Source organism: Motacilla alba, chromosome 15 (assembly GCF_015832195.1).
Source record: "Motacilla alba alba isolate MOTALB_02 chromosome 15, Motacilla_alba_V1.0_pri, whole genome shotgun sequence".
Taxonomy (NCBI): Eukaryota; Metazoa; Chordata; class Aves; order Passeriformes; family Motacillidae; genus Motacilla; species Motacilla alba.
Genome location: NC_052030.1, coordinates 12,843,802 through 12,866,871, shown reverse-complemented (window position 1 = coordinate 12,866,871; position 23,070 = coordinate 12,843,802). Strand labels below are relative to the sequence as shown.

The 23,070-nt window shown below is 47.7% G+C and overlaps 1 protein-coding gene across 3 annotated transcripts in view; it reads right to left on the bottom strand.

The window, feature by feature from the left end:
* The window catches only part of TMEM132C (transmembrane protein 132C), a 172,423-nt gene that overhangs the window by 72,222 nt on the left and 77,131 nt on the right, over window positions 1-23,070 (bottom strand). The gene's annotated exons all lie outside the window — the stretch shown is intronic.

Sequence of the window (23,070 nt, the reverse complement as noted above, 5' to 3'; positions counted from 1 at the left end):
AAATTGTGCCTCATCACTGCACAGAGCAATACTCCACTGGAGGCTTTTTAACAAGCCATTTTTATGCCAGATGAAATCCTTCTAGGTATCAGTGGGCAGGTTGTTGCTCCTCTGCCTGACAACTTCCTCTTTCCTGCACATTCCTGTTTGAAATCTCCAGCCTGGAGAGAATGCAGCTGTTGGTTGAACCCAACCTTGTAACCCAGAGATGTTCTCAGAGCATGCAGATTTCTGCCACTCTCAGTTGTTATGCCCTGTGGAAAAGGTAACTGGATTCATCTAGTGATGCTAGTAACATCAGCAACAACTGCGTGGAAGGTTAATTACAGAACACTTGCTAATTAAAGAGCATTTGTACAAAGAATTCTCAGCAAGGGTGTTGTTTGGGTGCAGAATGCTGAAGTGCTGATGCTCAGCCCTACCACAAAGCACCAGGAACGGGGAAGATGTAGAGTTATGCAGCCCTTCCCTTCTGAAGACAGTGAGGGACAAAAGGACGATGAGTATCTGGGAGGAGGAGGCCACTGAGGAGCTCCCAGCCCTGAGAGCAGTGTGGCCTCATGCTCAGAGGAAGAAGGGAAAGGGCTGCCTGACTCCAGTTAGCATCACAGGTCACCACAGCACGGAGGCCAAACTTAAAAATCACAGTTTTCTAAAATATTTATGCAACACAAAATGTTAGTTACTGGGCAGAAATCATCATCTAGCAAGGTGCTGGTATCTCCTTGACATTTATGAGGACTTGGCACCTAAGTTTCTCTAAAAGACTGTTTTTTTTGCATCTTCAGCCAATAAAACACTCAAAAGCTGTCGTTAGGAATGACTGAGAGTACCTGTCTCCTTGCAGTTTTTCAACAAAACACAATTAATTTAAGGTATTGGAAAAGTTGGTGGTTTTTTTCTTCCCACTATAAAAGCATAAAAGATTAATTCTCTCATTTGTAACATGAAACACCACGGAGCTTTAGAGAATGCTGCCTTGCTCTTGTAAAAGTAGCCTGATGAATCTCTCGTGCCTTCAGCTGAATTACTCAGAAGCAAAAACAGAAAGGCAAAGGAAGAATCAAATTCATTCCTGAAGGTTCATTAAAGCTTTGAGTCCCATTAGGTTTTCCAGTATATTACAGTTCAAATAAATGAACAATAAATAAACGTTCCAGTATTTATAAAACACTCTTGCCAATCTTGAGGCTGTGTAAATCCATCAGTATTTCTGTGGCAATCTGTATTTTAGGAGATCTTTGGATGTATTTTAGGACACTGCAATTTAGCAACTGGAGAGAAGTAAAACCTCATTGTTTATACTTTGTTCAGCTGCTCCTTGAGACAGGCTCTGAAATGACAAAACACCACTCAAAAGGAGGCTCCCGTGCCTGGATTTTCAACAGAATCACAACTCTGTCAGCAGCTGCAAACTGCTCTTTCCACCACGGAGCTTGACACAGTCAATAGCTGGGCTCCTGCTAATTAGGATGGACGCTGTGGATGGATGGCCAAGGTTAGGGTCAGACACACTGCCAGAGGACCAGACCACGGCTGCAATGCCATTTTGTTAATTAACTACAGGATGGGGCATTAAGTTGAGTGGTTTGCACATATGCCATTATATAAAGCCCATTAAAAAAAAAATTCCATCCCAGGGTAAAGTAGGTTATGTTTAGTGAGAAAAATCAATGTTGTGATTGCACTTAGGACTGGAATGAGGGTATGAACACCCAGAAGATTGAGCTTCCGAAATAAATATGCAGAAGCACAATTTGCAACTCTCCCTCCAAAAAGGGCATTGAGTTTTATATAACAAGGTCAATGGATGGATCAGAATTAAGTCAGACAGAACTGAGCCCCACACATTTCCAAATGCAATCTGTACATAGGCTACAAATGTTTTCACTCCAGTTTTTATTTACTTGGTGTTTGAGTGCTAGCAAGGAAAAGTCTATTTAATTACTTACCAAAGATTTGTTGACCTTGTTGGATGCTTGTGATTAAATATTCATTTTTTTTAAAATCAATAGTGCCAACTTTGTACATAAAAATCTGTAAGTTATACTACCTCAATAAACCCCAAGACCGAGGACCTGGAGGCCAAATGCCTGGACAGCCTCCTGTGTTTACCCAGCTAACCTGACAGTATTTATAAACGCACTGTGTTTACTCCAGGGTGACAATAAGTGCAGAGGACAAACAGCTGAGGCACTCCAGGTTTGCTCGGTGAGGGGCTCCCCACTGCAGCTGGGAAGTTCTTTGCTGTTCCTGCTTATCCACAGGTAGGTGGTTGTCCTCACTCAGGGGCTTTTCTGCACAGCTCCGTGGCCTGCAAGCTTCCACCAGCTTGTCAGGACTTCCACCCGAAGTGGAGGCAAAATCTTCCCTCCAACGTTATTCTAAACAACCTCCTGGGAGTGTCACTAAACCTAAACTAAAAATGCACTAAACCTCAGGGCAGCAGCTCCTTCACTTGAGGTGATGGTCTGTGAGCTGGAAGTTAAGCCCAGCTTTTGCTCTGTGACGAAAGCAAAGCTTGAATGGAAGCTGGAGCCCAGCCCAGCAGAGCCCAGCTCCAGCCCTCACTGGGGAAGGGACTCCAAGCTCTCTGAACACATGGCACCCACAACAAGGGGAGATTTTCTTGCTCGAACTTCTGAGGTTATTAACTCACAGCACAGGAAATCTCTGCCTCAGCTTTGTCTCAAAATAACTGTCTCTCTTTAAATCTCTCAAAGGGAGAGTTAAGAGATTCTGCTGGCAAGCAGAGCAAGCAGCATCTCAAAGATATTACAGAGTCTCCAGCAGCTTACCTAGGAATCATTACTTAATTTGTGTCGAGACCAAGTAAAAGCACTTATTTACTCACACAATCACACAGCAAATGAGCAATTTCCAAGCAAACATTTCACTTTCAACTTGAAGATTTCAGTTATATACAAAGATTTCCATTTAGCACCTCACCTTCCTAACATGTCAAATCTAGAAATGATGCTTCTAATTAATGCATTCTGATCAATTGCAGATGAAAATCTAGTTCCTCCATTTCATATCCTCAAATTACAAGAAATGTCAGCAGTATTTAGATATAATACTGTACAGCTATTAAAGACAGCAACCAAAAGGCAATTGAATCAGCAACAGCCAGAGCTGGAGATGTGACTTACGATTCATGCAGCTCAAATTATAGCTTCCTATTTAAATTTAAACGTTAATCTTGCAGAACTGCTGTGCCATGGAAGGGCTGTGCTACCTGCAGCAGTGCTATGGAGAGGGCAGGGTGCTGAGAGCTCCCAACCTGCAGGATTCTGCTGACTGTGCTAACAGCAGGCAGCATCCCCCCTCTCCCTGCAGAGGAACGATGCTCGGAGCACAGAGCCAGGGAGCTGCTCTGCCTGGGGGTGCCGTGCTGGCCACAAGGAGCTGCACAGGAAGGCTCTGGGCTCTGGGCAGGCTGGCAGCACGGGGAGCTGGGCAGGTCCTGGCTGCCCTGAGCCTGGCAGCACCCAGAGCAGGGCTGAGCTGGGGCTCGGCGCAGGAGCAGGGAAGCAGCAGTGCCAGTGCCTGGAAGGGCAGAAGTGGGGGCTGGAGGGGGGAACAGGGCCATGCCCCCAGCAGCAGCAGGTGCCTCTCTATTGTATCTGTAGGGAATGCTCTGACCATGTTTTCAGAAGGTTAATTTATTATTTTATGATACTATATTCTATTAAAATACTATATTATACTCCACTAAATACAGAAAAGATACTTACTGAATGTTAGAAAGATAATAGTGAAAACTTGTGACTCTTTTTCAGTCTTGACACAGCTTGGCCCCAGGTGGCCAATGAGTTAAAACAACTTACACTGGAGACTAATCAAATAACCACCTGTGGGTAAACAATTTTTAAACACATTCTACATGAGCCAAACACAGGAGAAGCAAATGAGATAAGAATTGTTTTACTATTTTCTGAGGCTTCTCAGCTTCTCAGGAGAAAAACCCTGGGTGAAGGAGTTTTTTCAGAGAATGTGAATGGCACACCTCTCACCTGGGCTCACCCTGCACTCCAACCACTCACACAGCAGGGCTGCTCTAGAGAGTCTAAATCAGCACTCAATTCCTATACCCAGTGAGCTGCAGTGCCTGGAGAGCTGTCCAGACTCTCAGCCCTGTGTTTCCTGCCAGGCTGTTTGCCTTCCATGGGTTATCACCATCCCTGGCAAATGCCACGTGTCCCTGGCTGTGGAGCAGCCTGCCTGCAGGGCAGGGCACTGCTCGGAGTCTCTGCAGCGCCCACCTGCTGTCCCAGCAAGGATCCCAAACTCCAGTGCAGGGCAGCAGCAGCTCGGTGGGCTCCTGCCCAGGCTGTCCCCAAGGATGCAGCAATCCCAGCTCCTGCTCCACAGCAATCCCAGCTCCTGCCCGGGCTGTCCCCAAGGATGCTCCTGCTCCACAGCAATCCCAGCTCCTGCTCCACACCAATCCCAGCTCCTGCTCCACAGCAATCCCAGCTCCTGCTCCACAGCAATCCCGGCTCCTGCCCAGGCTGTCCCCAAGGATGCAGCCATCCCAGCTCCTGCTCCTCAGCAATCCCAGCTCCTGCCCGGGCTGTCCCAGAGGATGCTCCTGCCCCTCAGCAATCCCAGCTCCTGCCCGGGCTGTCCCAGAGGATGCAGCAATCCCAGCTCCTGCTCCTCAGCAATCCCAGCTCCTGGCATCCCCCAGCCTGGAGCTTCAGCTGAACAAATGCTGACCCCTTTTGGTCAGTCTCCTCCGAGCCTCGCTGTTTCCCCGTGCTCTCTGCTAGCTCTCGCTCAGAGCCCTTGGCTTTTCTGGCTGTAAAGGTCAGGCTGTCAGAAATTCCCTCAGCGGCTCCTGAAGCCCAGGACAGCTCTCCTGGTGGCTCGCTGCGGGGCTGCACGTTACAGCAAGTCTCGACACTTCATGAGTTCTGCCAGAAAAAATTCAGCTTCTTCCTGCCATGATTCACTCCTCTCCTCCTTTGTTCCCAGAGCAAATCAGGAGATTAAAGCCAGCTGCAGGAACCCATAAAAGCCAGGCAAGAGGCTGACCACAGCAATTAAAAAATATTTGTTTTATTAAGTAAATATTTTTCCTTTCATCTTTCTGTATGCAATGAGTTGCTAGATCTCACAGCAGCTCTGAAGGAACAGGACAAACATCTGCCTGCAAAACATTACTCATGAAAAGCTGAGAAGCCAGAAGTGGAGCAGAAGACGACCTGCTTAGCTGGGTCAGCCTTTCAAATACGATCCTTTAATTTGCAGAACACACAGACAGGGTAAGTGTGATTGAGTGGCTTGGCCCAGCTGAGGGAATTTGGGGATCAGGTATCAGCTCCAGCTTCCCACTGGGCTCCACACAGGATCCCTCTCTGACCATCCCACTCCAGCACGCAGATGGCCACCAGAGCTCTCTGTGGCCACCTCTTTCCTACAGAAATTTTCATTTACAAGCCACGAGCCCACGTCAGCAGGAAAAGAGAGCTCTCTCTCAACTGCAGGATGTAGGTACTGAATGGATTAGGTAATAAATCACTGCTAATAGCAGCAGTTCAGATTTCCTTCCCAACTCAGGAGCTGCTGCAAAGGGCCATCCACGCAGGAACCACCAGTGAAAGCAAGGCCTTGCTGCTCAGGGCATCCTCTCTGCTTCAGGCATTTCTCTCTCGTAGTGTATCCAGAAAAGGCCTTCAGGAAACCACTTTTGTAGAAAAAGAGAAAACAGCCTTTAAAATGTCAAAACAGATAAACCAGGTGCACAGGTCTTGCTTTTCACTCCTTACAATTTTCCTTTCACTTCCAATAGACCACAAGGTTGGTCTTTTTGGAATTACTTTGGAAAAGAGAACACGTCAAAACAAAACAAATGGAAATATTTCACTTTGAAAATGCAGTAAAAAAATCCTTTAAGAATCTCCAAACCAGAATGCTTAAGCTTCTTGAATGCAGGGAGCAGCTGAGGCACATTTCAGTATTTCTGAAACCTCCTCAGTCTGGCAAATTGGACTAAATTCATCCCCCAAAACTGCATATTTCGGTGACTTTCATGTCCATCAAAATTCTACAAATTGCCAGCGAGGAGTCCTGGGATCTAAAATAGCTCAAGGGCTGATCTTCTGCAGTGTTTCTTACATAACTGAAATTCCCTGAGACCCTTGGAAAATCAGCTCTCTTCTATTTCAATAGGAATAGGTGCTTCACATCCCTTAGGAAGCTTTGAAGAGCTCAGCTGCAAGGCACGAGGTGGATGCTGTCAGCTGTATTTTAGAATTTTTTTTTCTCTCCATAAAAGAAATCCAATGTATTTTGGGATGTTCCAGGGACAGAGTTCTTTGGGTTTCGGGCTGATATCTGTGGTTAACTATTTGTTAACATCTCCAGTCCTCTTGAGGAGTCAGGTATGCCATTATTGAGTTTTAAAAGGAAGGCAAAAAGAGGTGCTTTCTGTGAAGTTTGGATAACCCTACTCAAGGCACAGTCAGTCACTGAGCCTAACAGATCTATGGCAAAGCTGCCTTCTCCAGCCCTGAATTTCAACAGCACTATCAAGGCCTTAGGAAAGGAGTGTGGGGAGGTGGGGAAATCCTAAAAAAATCTATAAATAAAAGCAGGATGGAGCTACACAACACAGAGAATCTGGATTTGCCATCCAAGCTGCAAGGAAAGCCAATCTGAATTTACAACCTGCTAACATCCTGCCTGCAGCAAAGACAAACCCTGCAAACTCCTGAGTTCCCAGCAGCTGTCACTGAGCTGCTGCTGCTGCACTGAGCTCAGTTCCTGCCTGCAGAGGAACAGCCAGGGGCTCGCAGATGCCTGCTCAGGGCAGCAGCCTCACCTGCAGCAGGCTCGCACCTTCAGGCAGCTCCTGCAAAGCTCCACGAGTTCTCCTTGCCCCCTCTGCCTGGGATGGTTGCTCTTCTGGGGCCACTTTGGTGGCAAACCCACTGCCACTGAGCCCGAGCGATCAGAGCAGCCGCAAGGCAGCAGACAAGGTGGGCCCAAAGCAAAACCATGCACCAGAGAGCTCCAGCTCAACACACACCTTCCCTTCCTCTGTCCCCAGCCCCCAGCCCCAGGAACTCCTGTGGATGTAGCAGCTGGTGCCAAATCCCTGCCTTTGACACCAAGTACAGCAGGGCTGGATATTTATGGGTTTTCAAGCCCCAGCTCCCAGTGCCATTGGCAAAGAATCCTCACAGTTAATAAGAAATGAAGAAGGGGGAAAACTGAAAGCAGAAGAGAAGTGTTTTCAAGAACACAAATCCCTTCTTTTTGCAGCACCTGAGCCTGGCATCTCAGGACAGAAAACCCCATTCCTGGGCTGGAAGGATGGAGATCCCCTCCTGACAAACCCTGTCCCGGGTGGCACAGGAAGGGCTCCCTCCCAGAATCTACAGTGCACCTGCTAACCAGCAGGTTTGCTGATTAAATTACCACATGTGGCTTGAGACAGGGGACAAGGCCAGGACGTTCAGCCCTCTTTTCACTGCCCTGTACCTTTCACCCATGGAACCAGCAAAAAATCTGGGTTCACAAGAAATGCAAGGGAATTACAGAGAAGGCCAAAGTCTTGCAGCGCCTGAGGGGGTTGCAGCAGTGCTTTAAAGCCTCTGCTCTCCTCATCCCAAGCACTGGGGATGCTGACCTCAGCTGACATGGGGACAGTGAGTGGGCAGCTCTCCCTTTCCTTACAGGGTGAACGAGCAGCAAAGCTCTTCTCTGGTTTGAAACTCAAACAAACGAATGGGTGAGTGACAGATCCATCTCAGGCACTCTGAAGCATAATCACATGCAGGTAAAATCCCTGGACAGCCTGTGCCGTGGGATCAGTATCTGGGTGAACACTCATTTATGAATTCATCACAGGGGGAGACACTGGAGACCAGGCTGCCTGCTCTGCTGTCACAAAGGCAGCTGCAATAATCTTCCTCACACCAACACATGCCTGCTGAGAGAGGCAGGAGAGACAGAGATGGGTGTTGTGTAAATAAAAACCCCAGCAGGGTGAATCCAGAGCACAGATTCAGCTGCACACGCTAAACACAAGCTCATGGATCTATTTTACAGGACCAGGGACACTTTTTAGATAAGTAAATGCTTTGAGATTATATTTCCCTACTATATCCAGTTTCTATTATTACCAGAAAAATCTCTAAGCTGCACATTTGTGACATTCCCCCAGCTGGCAGAGCAACAGCAGTGCTGAGGAAAATACTTACTGTTTGCAGTGGTTATTAGGATTATTACCCAGACCCCAAGTGACTTTCTGAAGTAATCTCCCCCTGCAGTCCCTTTGTGGTTTTAATCCCATCCTCAGTCCCCCTTCAGCAGCTGCTATGAACGCAGCTTTGGAGCTACCAGGGTTGTGTTTCCTTCTTCCCTCAGGGAAACAATTTTGCTGAGATCAGCTGCTGGAAAGAAGAAGGGGCAAATGTCCCTAAAGCAGGGAGAAAGGGAGGAGCCTTCCACCCCAGGAGTTGGTTCCTGCCTTAGGAGCAGGGGCAGATGTCTGCACGTTGGGAACCACCAGTTTCTGGACCAGCTTTCACACGTTTGATTTGCCAGGCCCATTTAGATCATCGATATTATCTCAACAACCACTGCTGGACACAAGCAAGAGCAGCAGCTCCCGTGGGCTATTTCAACAGCACGTTTCAAGGATTCTTTTTCAAATTATTTTTTTGAGGCTGGGCTTGTACTTCAAGAGAATGGAGAACTCTTGAAGCCACAGTGAACACAGTGAAGTCTTGAGAGGGCAACAAACTGCTGAGCTCCTCTGACATACGACAGGAATCAGCAGGAAGATTCTGGGATGTATCAAAAGAAAAGCAGCTGTCGGTGAAAGCCAGAGGCAAGAGCTTGTTCCTGGATGCAGATATTAAGGTCATGATGTGGCCAAACCAACATAAAACACCTTCAAGAGAAAACAGATCAATAATCTGGAAGTCTCACTGTGTTCATGGCTCCCTCTCTGTGAGGATGAGGATTGCAGATCAGCAGAAGTCACATTCCCTACACCACCTCCTGGGGAGTCTCTTCTTTCCCCCTCGATGACTCTCCCCAGAAGTCACTTCAATTCACCCAACTCCAGCCAGCAACTAACTGCAGGGATGGAAATCAATTTGTTTCAGCTTGATGCAGCTGAGAAACACCTGAGGTCAGACAGGTGAGAAACACCTGAGGTCAGACACAGGGGAGAAACACCTGAGGTCAGACAGGTGAGAAACACCTGAGGTCAGACACAGGACAGAAACACCTGAGGTCAGACACAGGGGAGAAACACCTGAGGTGAGACAGGGGAGAAACACCTGAGGTGAGACACAGGACAGAAACACCTGAGGTTAGACAGGGGAGAAACACCTGAGGTCAGACACAGGGGAGAAACACCTGAGGTTAGACACAGGGGAGAAACACCTGAGGTCAGACACAGGGGAGAAACACCTGAGGTTAGACAGGGGAGAAACACCTGAGGTGAGACACAGGGGAGAAACACCTGAGGTGAGACACAGGACAGAAACACCTGGGGTCAGACACAGGGGAGAAACACCTGAGGTCAGACACAGGGGAGAAACACCTGAGGTCAGACACAGGGGAGAAACACCTGAGGTTGGACACAGGGGAGAAACACCTGAGGTCAGACACAGGACAGAAACACCTGAGGTCAGACACAGGGGAGAAACACCTGAGGTTGGACACAGGGGAGAAACACCTGAGGTCAGACACAGGTGAGAAACAGAAACACCTGAGGTCAGACACAGGTGAGAAACAGAAACACCTGCCTTCTCTCTCCCTCTGGCTGTGCTCCCAAGGCTGTGGCAGTGGGGGATGCTCAGCAGCAGTCCCCGTGGAGCAGGGAGCTGATGAGGCTGCTCAGCAGCCACGAGGGTGGTGGGACAGGAGCTGCACATTCAATGTGCCAGCTCACTGAATGCCTTAGCAAAGCTCTCCCTGCCTCCTAGGCCATGCACTTCCTCATCTGAAAGGTCTTGGATAAAACGGCCAAGAGTTATGGGGTATACAACAACCAAGGGTATAGAGAAATGACAAGTACAAAGAGAGGAATATGAATAATATACAGAGGAGGCCATTATTCTATGTACCCAGGGAAAGTGTTTCTGCTCCTTACAAAAGGAAGGATTTATCTCCCCTTGATCAAAAGTGACAAAGCTGGAATGTTAATGCTAGAAAAACACAAGGAGGGCAGGAAGAAGGCTGCCAGCAATTTCACTTTGATTTCATCAGCTGATGGTGCAATTATACATTTATTTTTCCTGTGAGCAGCAGACACTTTCACACTCAGAGTACACCAGGAGGAGAGACAAATTACCGAGTCTCACAGATCTTTCTACAGAATTCCACACACGTTTCCCTCCAGCAAGACACTGATGCTCTCAATCTCGTGTCCTTTAGGGCTGACACAGCTCATGGCACTGACATTAAGAGGGCAAGACTGGCCATCAGGTACTAAGTCTTCTCCCAGTGACAGGAGTGCCACACAGACATAATTCAGGGCCAGCTCTGAGTCTGCTTTGCTGTGCTTGAAAACCAGGTCAGGCCTTCAGCACCTCGAGCTCCCTGAGAATTCCAGCCCCTTCTCCCCAGGGATCTGCAGGGCTGCATCCCTGGGATGCTGAGGAGCTCTCAGCAGGAACTGCTGGGCCAGGGAACATCCCACAGGGGCACTGGGACATGCACTGGGACATCACACAGGGGCACTGGAACAACACAGTGGCATTGGGACATCACACAGGAGCACTGGGACACGCACTGGGACATCACACGGGGCACTGGGACACGCACTGGGACATCCCACAGGGGCACTGGAACATCACACAGTGGCACTGGGACATCACACAGTGACACTGGGACATGCACTGGAACATCACACAGTGGCACTGGAACAACACAGTAGCACTGGGACATCACACAGTGGCACTGGGACAACACAGTAGCACTGGAACATCCCACAGTGGCACTGGAACATCACACAGTGGCACTGGGACATGCACTGGAACATCACACAGTGGCACTGGGACATCACACAGTGGCCCTGGGACATGCAGCCCTGCTCTGCTGGCAGCAATGCCAACGCAGCCATGTCACCGTGGGCACATTTCCAGCTCCCACAGAGGTGACAAGGCACCCGAAGCGGATCGGAGCTCGGACCGTGTCGCTGTGGTTAGCAGGAACAGCCTCCAGAGGGAAGCTGGGAGCTCTGCTGTGCTGTCACACTAATGCATTATCACGGAGTTTACACCCCAGAAGGGTTTGTTAAAGGGAGGAGAAAGGGAAAAATTCACATCACAAATTGCCAGAAGAGCCCTGCTTTTGTTTGGATCAAACTTCTCAAGCTCCAGGTATTACCCATTTACACTTGGAGCTGCAAATTTCCCCCAGTCCTAGAGACCTGTTGTTTCAGTCACTGACAAGGAGAGTCAGCGCTGGTTTTCAACACAAAGGAACAGTAAATTGAATAAATATCAAGAGTGGAGCTGCACTGCATGGAGCAGAGCTGCCTTGGGTTTACATGCAGAGCGTGTGCCAGCCTTGCAATGAGCCCACATCACCATGGTGTCATCCTGAGCCACCCACAGCAGTGTCCCAGTGCACAGGATCACCCCTGACTTCATTTTATGTCATAGGCTACAAGGACATTTTACACCTTATTAGGAAATTTTAAGGCCACCCTTTCAGCATATCAAAAACAACAAAATGTGTAATTGCTGTTATGCAAAAGCAGCAGTGGAACTTATCTGAAAAAAAAAAATCAAAGTGAACACTTGGGAGTGTTTATTTGGAGTAAGAACTTCAGCTGGGTGTGACAATTCCAGACACCTGCCCCAGGGGTGTCTGACCAGAGGTACCTGAGATCCAGGGCTGGGCTGAAGGACTGCCTCCCTCAGCCAGCCCAAATCCAGCTACTGAAGCATGCTTTTAGTCGTCATCTAATTTAGTCTTTCACTACCAACCCTCTCAATCCAATTTCGCTAATTTTTAAGAACCTTTGCTCTCCTAATCCCATTAGACCAGTGATTTTAAAAAAAGATTTTACTGCGAGCGATGCAGAAAACCAACACTGCCCCTACCACGTGCTTTTACTCCTCCTTCCCTCCTTGAAGTGATAACTTTGCACATCAGCCCCTCACAACTCTTTAATGCTTTGGAATGTGTTTGAAAATGGGAATTTGCTTATTTGGGCTTTTTCCAGCAGACCCTCCTCGCTGGGATCTCCCAGCCTCTGTTTGCAAGGGCGGCGTTGAGAGGAGCAATGACCCATTTTTGATTTTTATTTTAATTTCCACCTCTGCTGTTCACACAGCGGAAGGCCCTGGGATGAATCCATGTCCCCAGTGCAGGTCAGATCCTCTGGTGGTTTGTCCAGAGCTCCTGGGGGAATCAGGAGCTGAGCTGAGGAGAACAGGGGGTTCAGAGGCAATAAATCCACCTCAGCACCAGGGAGAGGGGAGATTTCCCTTCAAAGATAAGGCAGAGGGCTGAGAACTGGGGGGTTATGAAACCATTGCTGCATCAGAGAGGGGTTGAAAGGAACAAAGCTGCATTCCTGCGTTTGCATTAAAACTCCTGCGAGGCAAGAAAAGCAGAGAGGTTGTGTTTGCACTGCCCTGGCTGAGCACAGGGTGTGTTTCAACGAGGAGGATTTGCCCTCTGTACACACGCAAAAAGAGGCTGCAGTAAACAGCATGAACCCCTGGAATCCTGGAGTCACCCTGCAGAGGCAGAGCAGGGCTGGTCTGGGCTGTGATTTCCAAACTGCAACGAAGGGCCTGGCACAGCCACGGCTGGAAAACAACACCACCTTTTCATCTGGAACCCCAGCAAACTCAGAGCAGGAGCTATTGATGGAAAACCAGCTCAGAACCTCACATTTCTCTTTTTTTTCCCAGGGTAGGGCTGCACTTTAAGTCACTGGCTTTATTAATGGAATAAGTGCATTTGTCTCTCACAGGCCTGGAAAATAAAGCACTGAGCAGTAACATATGGAATATGCCTTAGGCAAGAGACTTTCTTCTGGTATTGCTGTTTTTCTAATAAAACTGAAATCACGGCACGAGTGCACATGTTCTTGTAAAGTGTTTCACAGGGGGTGGTCTAAAATAGATGCACCCAAAAACAACAGACTTTTTAAAAATAAAACTGCTAATTTCAACAGTTCAGAACGCAGTGATCTGGGGTCCCTAATCTCATGGGATGGAAGGAAATAAAAAAGAACTCCGTAAATTCTCCTCTTTTGAGTTTATCCTTCAAATTCTTGGGGCAATTTCCTCCGTAAATATAAAATAAGGGCTCAAAAGATCATTTTATAACGTGAAGTCACAGTCACAGCCCTCGTGCCACCCCTCAACTGCAGCAGAGGATGCTCCTATTAAAACAATAAATGAGACTGAGACTCCCAAGGAACGGTGAGTGTTCAGAACACCACTGATGTTAAAAAGCAACTTAAAATCCTGCAGACTGCACTGAGCTTGTTGGCAGGCACAGAAATAACTGAAAATAACCACAGAAATAACTGGGTTTTGGCTGCACCACTGCACAGGCAGAGGAGCAGAGGAGGCTAACAGCACACGTCTTATGGAGGGTGGATCGATTCAAAGCTGGTACCCCTGCAGCCTTTGGAGCTTTGCTTTCAGGCTCCCCTGTGCTTCAGGCAGTTTTCTGTCTGAATTTCTGTTCCCCAGGCAGTCCCCCCCCTGCCTCGGAGCTGCCTCAGCCTTTCTTAGCCAGGAGCTTTAGGGCAGAGCAGTGAGAAGCACTGCAAGTACAAAAAGCACAGAGCAGCCTCAGGCACTGAGATTACCTTTACACTGGAGCACCTTTGATGCCAGCTCCTGGACAAGAAATGCAGTTGACTCAGGCTCAGTAAAAATTGATGTTTCCTGCCATGCTCGTCTCAGCACCAAGCTAAGTCTAAAACTCAGAACAACCTGGAAAAAAAGAACTGCACTAAAAGGTCGTGACATGCAAGAGGGATTTTCCTCTTGACAACACTCAGGCAGTGGGTCTGCCCGGTTAAAATACTGCCCAAAGAGCTTCATTTCCATCGAGTCTGTTTTGATTCCAGACTCACAGGTCAGCAGCTCCAAAGGTAAGAGCCTTCTGGTTTGCTGTTCCACACTCCCAGGGTGGCTGATGCAAAACCCAGGCAGCAGGGAGGGAACTGGGAGTCTCTGAAACGCTCTGGAACAGGAATGGTCTGTAACAAACAGCCTGATACAACTTCAAACCACTCAGCACTGCACAGCACATCACTGCCTCTTAAATTAGCTCTTCTGCTACCATTTTTTGCCTCTTTTTTTCCCCACTGGCTGTAATAAAATACAGAAAAGTGATATCCTCCCCCTTTTGTACTGCTAATATCAGATTCCTCAGGAAACATGTAACTTGGAGCCTATTTGCTGGCTCCCACCAGGAGCTTGTGTTTGTGCCATTTGTGCACGTGGGAAATGGGGCACCTTCTGCAGAACCACTGGAACCAGCAAACACGGGAGCTGCAAAGCATGAAAAAACTCTGCCCTGTGAGTGTTCTGACAGCAAAAGCTGGTTTACGTCAGCCCCACATTCCACAGGTACATATCACTGAAAGGACCCTGCAGATCCTCTGAGTGGGAAGCAGAAATATAATTAAATAAATGGAGAGGGCAATGAGCAACAAAATTTAACAAGCCAGGCTACGGTTAATGTCCTGTTCCCTTCCAGGATCTGGGTAATGAATCAGATTTTACACCTCGAGTTTCCAACAATGTCTGCAGAGATAAAGTAATGGAATGTCCATTACCCTGGCCCAGGATTGACATATTCCCATCAAATGCTTTGTGACTGTATAAATAGCGAGGAACAAGGGAAAATCAGGAGCACACAGCACGCAGAACACCTCCACAGACACCTCATTTTTTTCCATTCAGCAGGAAGCAGCAATGCAAGCAGAGCTGGAGGCATTTGTGCATTTCAGCATTCCTGTCTCCCCTGAAGGTGCTTGATAAATCCAATGCACATAAATAAAAAGCAGAGGGGTTGGAGTACAGGCAGTTCCTGGTGCTGGTGCTGACTTTTCATTGCTAAGGCTCTAATTCAAGTATGATCCATATGAATATTATTTCTAGATGATTATCAAAGGTGCAGCCCTTGCAGGCAGGAAAAGCATTGTTGTTAATGATCCAAGGCGTGCTGGCACTGCTCTGGAGAGGGCAGGGAGCTCACAAGGGTTGGCTCTCCCAAGGTCACAGCGTCGGAATGGCAAATAAAGGATCAGCACACCTGATTTCCTCTGCTCTGCTGCGGCGGACACCATGAAATCCAGTGTTACCATTCGAGCTGGGAGTCTCCCCACTGACAGCAGGAAGGCTCTCCTGCTACTGGACTCCCCGAGCAAAGACCACAGAACAAGTCAGTGCCAGAGTTTAAGCAACACCAGTTCAGCCATGAAATGCCTGCGTGAGATATTATTAATTAAAGTTTTCCTTCATCACACTCCACAGCCACGCAAGCAGATAAAGAATTGCAGGGCAGAGGCACTTCCCAGACCCACTGTGCAATCCCAGACACAAACAGACAGAGCAAGCTTCCTGACAGCTTCATCTGTCCACAACACTCACCTGTTGGTTTTGGTTACAACTGATACTGACACTGTCATTTCCACTCTTATTTTGCAAGTTGTTCAATTTACGAAGCTGTCAGTGCCTCGTGACACCTGTGGCACCCTTTATAAGAATGTTTTTATGTGCCAACATCAAATATTCTGCGAATATGGTTGGATGATGCAGCACCTCCAGAAAGCTTTAGAAATCAGGCATTTCCCTGTCCATTGCAGGGTGGGATAAGGCCAACGATGGCACAGATCTGCAGCAGAACAAACCCAGCCTGTTTTGCTCCTGAAGTGACTCACCTACAGTGCCATTCACTGCCTTGAACACCCCCAGGCTGAAGCCTATTCACCATTTAAGTCCCCAAAATAGGATTAGGGGATTTAAGAAGCACAGAAGCTTTGCATTTTCCATCCACTTTCTTAATGATTTTCCTGCATTAATGGCAGCGAGCACTGCAGCCAAGCAGGCAAATTTCTCAACAGGGCTGTGTCAAGGCTTTGGAGAAGACAGTTCCAACCACGGGGAATGAACAACCTCCCCAGAGCTGAGCAGCAAAATATTGTTTGCTTGAGGGCTGAGAGAGGGTTTGAGCTCAGATGCACAGAAGTGAGAAATAAGCAGTGATTTTTCCCTACCTTTTCTTTATTATAAAGGATTTTTATCATGATGTTTTTGAGTTGACACTCAAAGCCAGTCTTGAATGGCTTAGTACACACTACTCTTTAAATAGGTCTGACTTAGAAGCAGTTCTTGACATTCTCAACAAACCAGGAAAAGGTTTTTAAGACAGCAATATGAACAGCCTGCATTAATTAGCAGCTGTTTACTCCTTTTAATAAGCAAACACCTGAGAATGAAAACTGGAAGTCACCCCATCATCCCAAACCATCTTAATCTCAGACACCCTGCATCACAAAAGTTCCCAAACTCTTTCTTGGCACCTTCTGCAGGCCTCTAGGCAGGCTTTTATCTGGGGATCTAACACCGTGTAGGAGCATTAGCTAATTAGATCTCTTGCAACTCCTATAATATCAGAAGCACTTAGAAGAGAGATAAAGGCAGGATTAAACCACAGAGCCGGGTCTCACGAGACACCCAGGGAGCTCCAGCACAGGCTGCCTGCACAGGCACTGAGCTCCCCTCCTGCTGGCTACCAGCTCCAGCCCTGCAGCTCCTCCCAGCTCTCACAGGGAGGGTTGGTTCTGTGCTATCACCTGCCCAGGGGCTCCAGTCACCATCAAACACCAGGGAAACCAGCAGGAGGGGGAATTTCTACCTGCCCATCGAGGAGACAAGTCCAAAAGATCGGTGCTGCAGCCTGCCCTGAGATAAACTGCTTTGTGTCACCTGCCCAGGTGTGCAGGGCACAGGCAGAGGGAACCCCTGTGTGCTCACCTGTGGGCATCAAAAGGTCCACAAAGCCCTGGACCTGCCACACACACCGACCACCCCTGAAGCACCTCGTGACCCAGCGTTGCAGTGTGTAATGCTGCTGCAAATCCTGCCCCCATGCAGGCACCGCTGCTTCGGGGTGCAGGGAGAGCTCCCCAGGGCATGGGCACGGCCCCCAGGGACACACAGGGGGACTGTTGGGGTGTCTGTGCAGGGCCAGGGGCTGCACTGGGGGATCCCTGGGGGTCCCTTCCCGCTCAGGACATTCTGGACGTTCACACAATTAAATCTCCTCCCAAGGGCAGCTTAGTGCTGGGATGGGAGAGCAAGGCAAGGCAAGCAGGAGGCGGCAGGCACATGGAAACCTGGAAGAACAGCAGCTGACCACCGGAGATGGATCCTACACCCAACCCTGAGTGCAGTCACAGCTTGCTGTCATTACCGCACGTTTTTAAAGCGTCCAGAGCCGCTCTTTCAGGATTTAAACTGTAAGAGCAAGCTGCTGTCATCGATCTGCAGCTGGCTGAAGACGGGCAGGGCAGCGAGGGGAAGGCACAGCTCGGGATGGAGCCACCCCAGCTCGGGATGGAGCCCTAGCTCCCTGCTCCGGCTGCACGGAGGCTGGAGGAGGAAAAGGAATAAATGCACAACGAGCACGAGGAGGCCTGGGCTGGGAAGCAGACATATGCCTGCCTCTCATTAGAGTTCCTGGGAGATGTAAGCGAGCATCTGTCAGGAGAAGCAGACCCTAGGAAAAAGTAGGGATATAAAATCCCAGCTCGCCTCAGAGAGGCCATAAAAACAGAATGGGAAATTTACACCAATCCAGTGTAATTGTTCAGAGGTAACTGCTTCAAGGACTCTTAGGATGCTTATAAAGGTTCCTCGACTGATAAAAAGGGAACGGCGTTTTTAGGATGGGATAATTTAAAGCACAATTCAGCACAGCTGTGCAGGAAAACAGGGCAGTGATGAGCGTGGGCTTGCTGACCTCCCAATGGAAACGTGAAGGAAACCGTTCTTGCTAACGAGATGTTATGATATTTAATTTTGCACAAAGCATTTTCAATCTGAAAAACCATTCCACGCATTTAAAACTCGATAGTTAAACACCAAAAAGTAAATTTGCAGATCCCATAGTGCCAGCTTTGAGTGCAGGGAGGCACCAACTGGCTCCATCAGTGACATTTTCAGAGCTTTATGCAAGAAAGGTTCAGCATCTCCACTGGTCCAAGGGCTTGGCATCTGGACAGTTCAAGAACGCTCGTCTTTGATCACACAGGTGAGGGAAGGCACGCTGAGAGCTGGAGCCAAGGACTGGGAACAAGGTGTGCTGTTAAAGCTTAAAAGAATATATTCAATTTTTAATCAGAAGTTACTGTAATGATGCTTAGCAAAAATTTGGAAATGTTATTTCTTTTGCAGAGTCCAGCCCATTCCGAATTCTGCTATATTCTTGGGAAATGTATTGTCAGCTGAAAAGCAGTTTTATAGGTCTATTTTATAGGCTAGATATAAATTCCTAGCTTCTGGAGATTTAAATTTAAGGTATTATTTTTCCCTTGAAAGTATTAATTTTCTTCTGAATAATTTCTTAGGCTATTCAAGTGTTTCCAAATTTTGCTCTGTTATTAAAAATACATCATTTAGCCTAATTTCTACTTTAATCACAACAGAATCAGGCCAGGTGTCTACGCCTGTATTTGATAAATGTCTGGCTCCCAATGAGAATATATGAATATTAGCAGGAACCAACATAACAACTATTTATATGAAAAAGAAGGAGTAAATATCGTGGGGTGAAACATCCCTCCCTGGGAAGGAACACTACTGCTGAAGGCATAAAACATGCAAGGGGTCTTTCCCAGCACATTTATTTACAGCAATATAATTGTCACATTTATTTGTTTGTGCCTCCTTTGAATCTCCTGAAATCACTGCTGGAAAATGTTAAAGCCAAAAAGGTCATTCCAATCGCCTGAGCCTGTCACCAGTGACTCCCAGAAATGGAGCACACCTGTAAATTACAGAGCTTAACCCAAGCTCGAGCCACCGAGAGAGGCAGAAACTCCAATTTTCCTCTGTGGCCAAGCCACGAACGATGGGGAATCGAGAATTCCTGTCTGCAGAACAGCCAGGGCTCTGCAGGGAGACAAAAGCTCTTCATTTTCCTGCTGCAAAGGGAGATTTTTATGTGCTGGAAACGTTGGGTTTTAGACAGAACTCCTTAAAGTTAGGAACACAGAATGCCAGGGAGAAGACACTGAGCTCATTAAATCTTTATGGGCACTTTAAATCCTATTGACAAGAAGTGATGGAGATTCAAAGGAAGCATGGAAAGGTGGCAGCCAGCAGCCATTGTGTCAGACAGGGAAAGCAGGAGAGGGTCAGAATTATTTGCAAAAGTTCCTGGTCATCCCTGCTCTGACTCAACTTGCTGGTCCACTTTCCACATTAATTGGCAAAAGGAAAGATGATGCATTAAGACAGACAGTCCTTAAGTGATCCATATTTTATTCCAGTTAGCTTTATGCTCTCTAATTGATTTTGCACATCCATACTCACTTTCCCCTTCAACCTTCTCCAGGTGCCCTTTCTAACCAATTCCCATTCTTTCCCCAGCAGCACAGAGCAACCCAAGCTCAGGGACCCCCTCCTGTCCCCTCCTCTCAGAGGGTCACCACTGAGCTCACAGCAGGCTGCTCAGGGCTGCTGGATTTTGAAATCCTCCAAGGAGACCAATTCCACAACCTGAGCTCCCTGTTCCATCTTTCCTCCTCTCCAGGCCACACAAGTCAGGGGTGCCCTGTTTTCCTCAAAGAGACCATTGCACAGGAAAAGAACTTTTCACATGTTTGTTTTTTTCCTCTCAGAGACCATTGCACAGAAAAAGAACTTTTCCCATGCTTTTTTTTTTCCCCTCCCAGAGGCTATAGCACACAAAAAGAACTTGCAGAACTCTCCAGCAACAGCCACGCTTTCTTAGCTCTGCCAGGTGTTTGCTTTAATTCCTACAGTGAGCATGAAGACACAGAATGAGGAAAACCCAGTGACACTCAGGAAATCCTGATGGGGACTCTCAGCCCCCGGGCACATCCTGAACACGGCTGCACTTGTATTTGAAACGTGCTGGTTTCAAAAACCTGCAAACCTCCAGAAGCAGCATTGTGGATAAATAAATTCCTTGCCTGCACACAGGACGTCTGATCGTGGACTGTGTTTGAAAAGTGAGGGCTAAGGTTGAGATCAGCTTTTTGACTCTCTAGATGAATCATTGTGGTGTCCATTTCTGAAATGAAATCAGCCAGCAGCACATCAGTGCTGTCTCCCAGACATGAACTGAAATATCTGAGTATCCCTGGGAAGGCAATTTTTTTCTTGACTCAACACTTGGCCATCTAACCTTGAAATGCTAGATGTTGTAAATATGATATAGAGCTGCTATAAAAGTGGGGGAAAGTGTCTGAAACTCAAAATGAGAAGGCAGTGGGAGGAGGATTTCCCCCCACCTGATTGCTATATCATTCTGATACTTAAAAATGAAATCCCAAAGCCTGATCTTGCACTACAAAGTAGTCATTTGCCCCTGCTGGAAGCTGCCTGGGTTGATATATAATGCCATTCTCCCAGTCACAGCACATTTCACATCCCCTTTGCCTGGATGTGAGAGCTGAAATGGGAACTGGCTGCCATCAGTGGCCATCACACGGATTGTGGGAGCCTTTGGAGAAACAGAGGTGTTCACAAAGCACATGGATGCGTGTGAGACAAGCAGAAACCCACACTTTGGGGTTCTTCATTCACTCTGGTACCACCAGGGTAGTGTAGATAATCCATCCCCCAGGGCTGGTCCTGCTCACAGCTCCCTGTGAGGACTGAGACACTGCTGCAGCTCCTGCACTGAGCCTTCCTCGCCCTGCTGGGGGCTCAGGCTGAGAGGGAATCAGATGCAGGTAAAGCACAACTGCAGAAGTGAAATAAAAACGACACACTGCCCTGGGAGGAGAATTTGCTGCTTCAAATGTCAACAGAATTGCTAAGGTTTCCTCCTACTGAGGAAACCCAAAGATTCAGAACCACACAGCCTTAATGGGATTCAAATGCTCTTGAGTTTTCTTAATTTAATGTATTATTCTCCCGCTCAGTGGCCAAGGGCTGCCTGTTTCTTCCCTCCCTGCTCTGCTATCACAAACAGCTGAATGCTGGAAGCAAAGGGAGCAAACCAACCCAGAAACCTGCCCTGAGTTTTCACAAAATGGTTTTATAGCCAGAGAGATCCAAAGCCCAGCTTCAAAGGAGTCCTCGGGGAGCAATGCAGACGATCTGGATTTGCACAACTGCACTTTCAGTTAACCTCATTAATACAGAATTATCTTGGTGGAAACACTAGAGGCTGATACAGAAATCTGTGGAATTTCAGAAAAGAAAATCCATTCTCTCCACAGACAGCAGGGACAAATATAGATGAAGAAGGACAAAAAAAAAAAGGAAACTCTCAACTACCCTACCTCAAAGGCAGGAACACGACTCCCTTTTAATGTCAAAACAACTTCACTTTCTAAGCTTCTCCCACTTCCCCCAGTCTTCAGTTCTGCCCTTGCCCATCACCCAGCACACCTGGCTCTCTTACAAATGACACCCATTTCTCTACTCTCTGGCACAGCAGAATCACTGCAGACTTTATTGCACAAAACCAGGGTAATTCTCAGCTTCCAAATAAACTGCTGTTATATAAATAAATAACAAACTTTGCTACATAAGCTGAATTTCCAAAATGTATTGTAATAGGAGAGGTGACATGATTGGTTTATTCCAAAATGCTTTCTTTATTCAACTCTCCTTAATTTTTTCCCATCCTTTTCTTTTTATACTGATCCAGAAGCACAGACATGTGCCAGGCATAAAATGACTCTTCCCTGCAGCACAAGAGCTGCTTGACTGAAGATGAGCTGTTCTTGAGCAACAGAGTCTTGAACCAGACAGAGCCAAGAGCCAACACTCAGACACCTCAAAAAAAAAAAAGAAGATAATCAAAGCAACCTGTGGGTCACCCCCAGAGCAAGATAAGCCATGCATTACAACACCAGCCTGCCCAAGTGTGCTTGTTGGGAAATCAAAGCTCGCTGGGAATCACAGGCTGCTCAAAAAAGGAGCAGAGAAATCCCTTCTGAAACATCTGCCCTTTGACTAGGTGTCCTTGCGAGCCACTGTCCATTCAGGAGGGGAGGAACAGACAGAAAGCTTAGTGGGGAATGGTTTAGCCAACAGAATGGCCAGTGAGCCAGGCATGAGAGGCAGCAGGAAAGCCAATATCAAATTGAGAAAGGCTCTTTTACTGCCACAGCGTCAAACCCAGGAAGAGCAACTGCAATCTCTAATCCTTGGCCTAATTCCAAAGCAGCAACAGCAGATTAGCCATAACAGTGACTTCACATGGCCCTTATCACCACACTCACCAAGAGATTCAGTCCCATTAAACAGTTTGGGGCTGCCACATCCACAGAGAAACCCATGGTGAATAAACAGGCTTCAGATTCGTTCAGCATCACACAGAGCTCAGCAGCAAAACAGAAACATGGGAGAACTCCCAAATTTCAGGCAGGTGCAGGTGACTCCCTCCCCTCCTCTCTGAGTGCAGAGGAGAGCACAGAGGGATTGCACCCCTCTCAGAGCAGGGAGCTCTGCCAGCCCCAGGGCTGGGTATTTCCCTGTGAGAGCAGAGGAGAGCACAGAGGGATTGCACCCCAGCCCTGCTGCTGGGCGTTTCCCACAGGAGGCAGCTGCAGTTCCCATTTCACAGATTTAATCCAACTACATCTGTTTGTAGCTTTTGATCAGTTCTAAGTGGAAAGCAACAAGCCTGCTGTATTTTTAGGGCTTTGCTTGCTCGTCAGTGGGTTTAGAATTTCGCCTGAAATTCTGCCTTTCAAAGGAGAGGTCCCAGCTGAGAGGAGCTGAGGTCCCTTCCGAACCCAAACCCTTCTGTGAGTCTGTGATTTGACCTCTGGAGTTGTGCTCCAGAGCTGAGATCCATGAACAGGCAGAAGGGACTGTGTGCTGCTCGATCCAGCCCTTGAAGAGG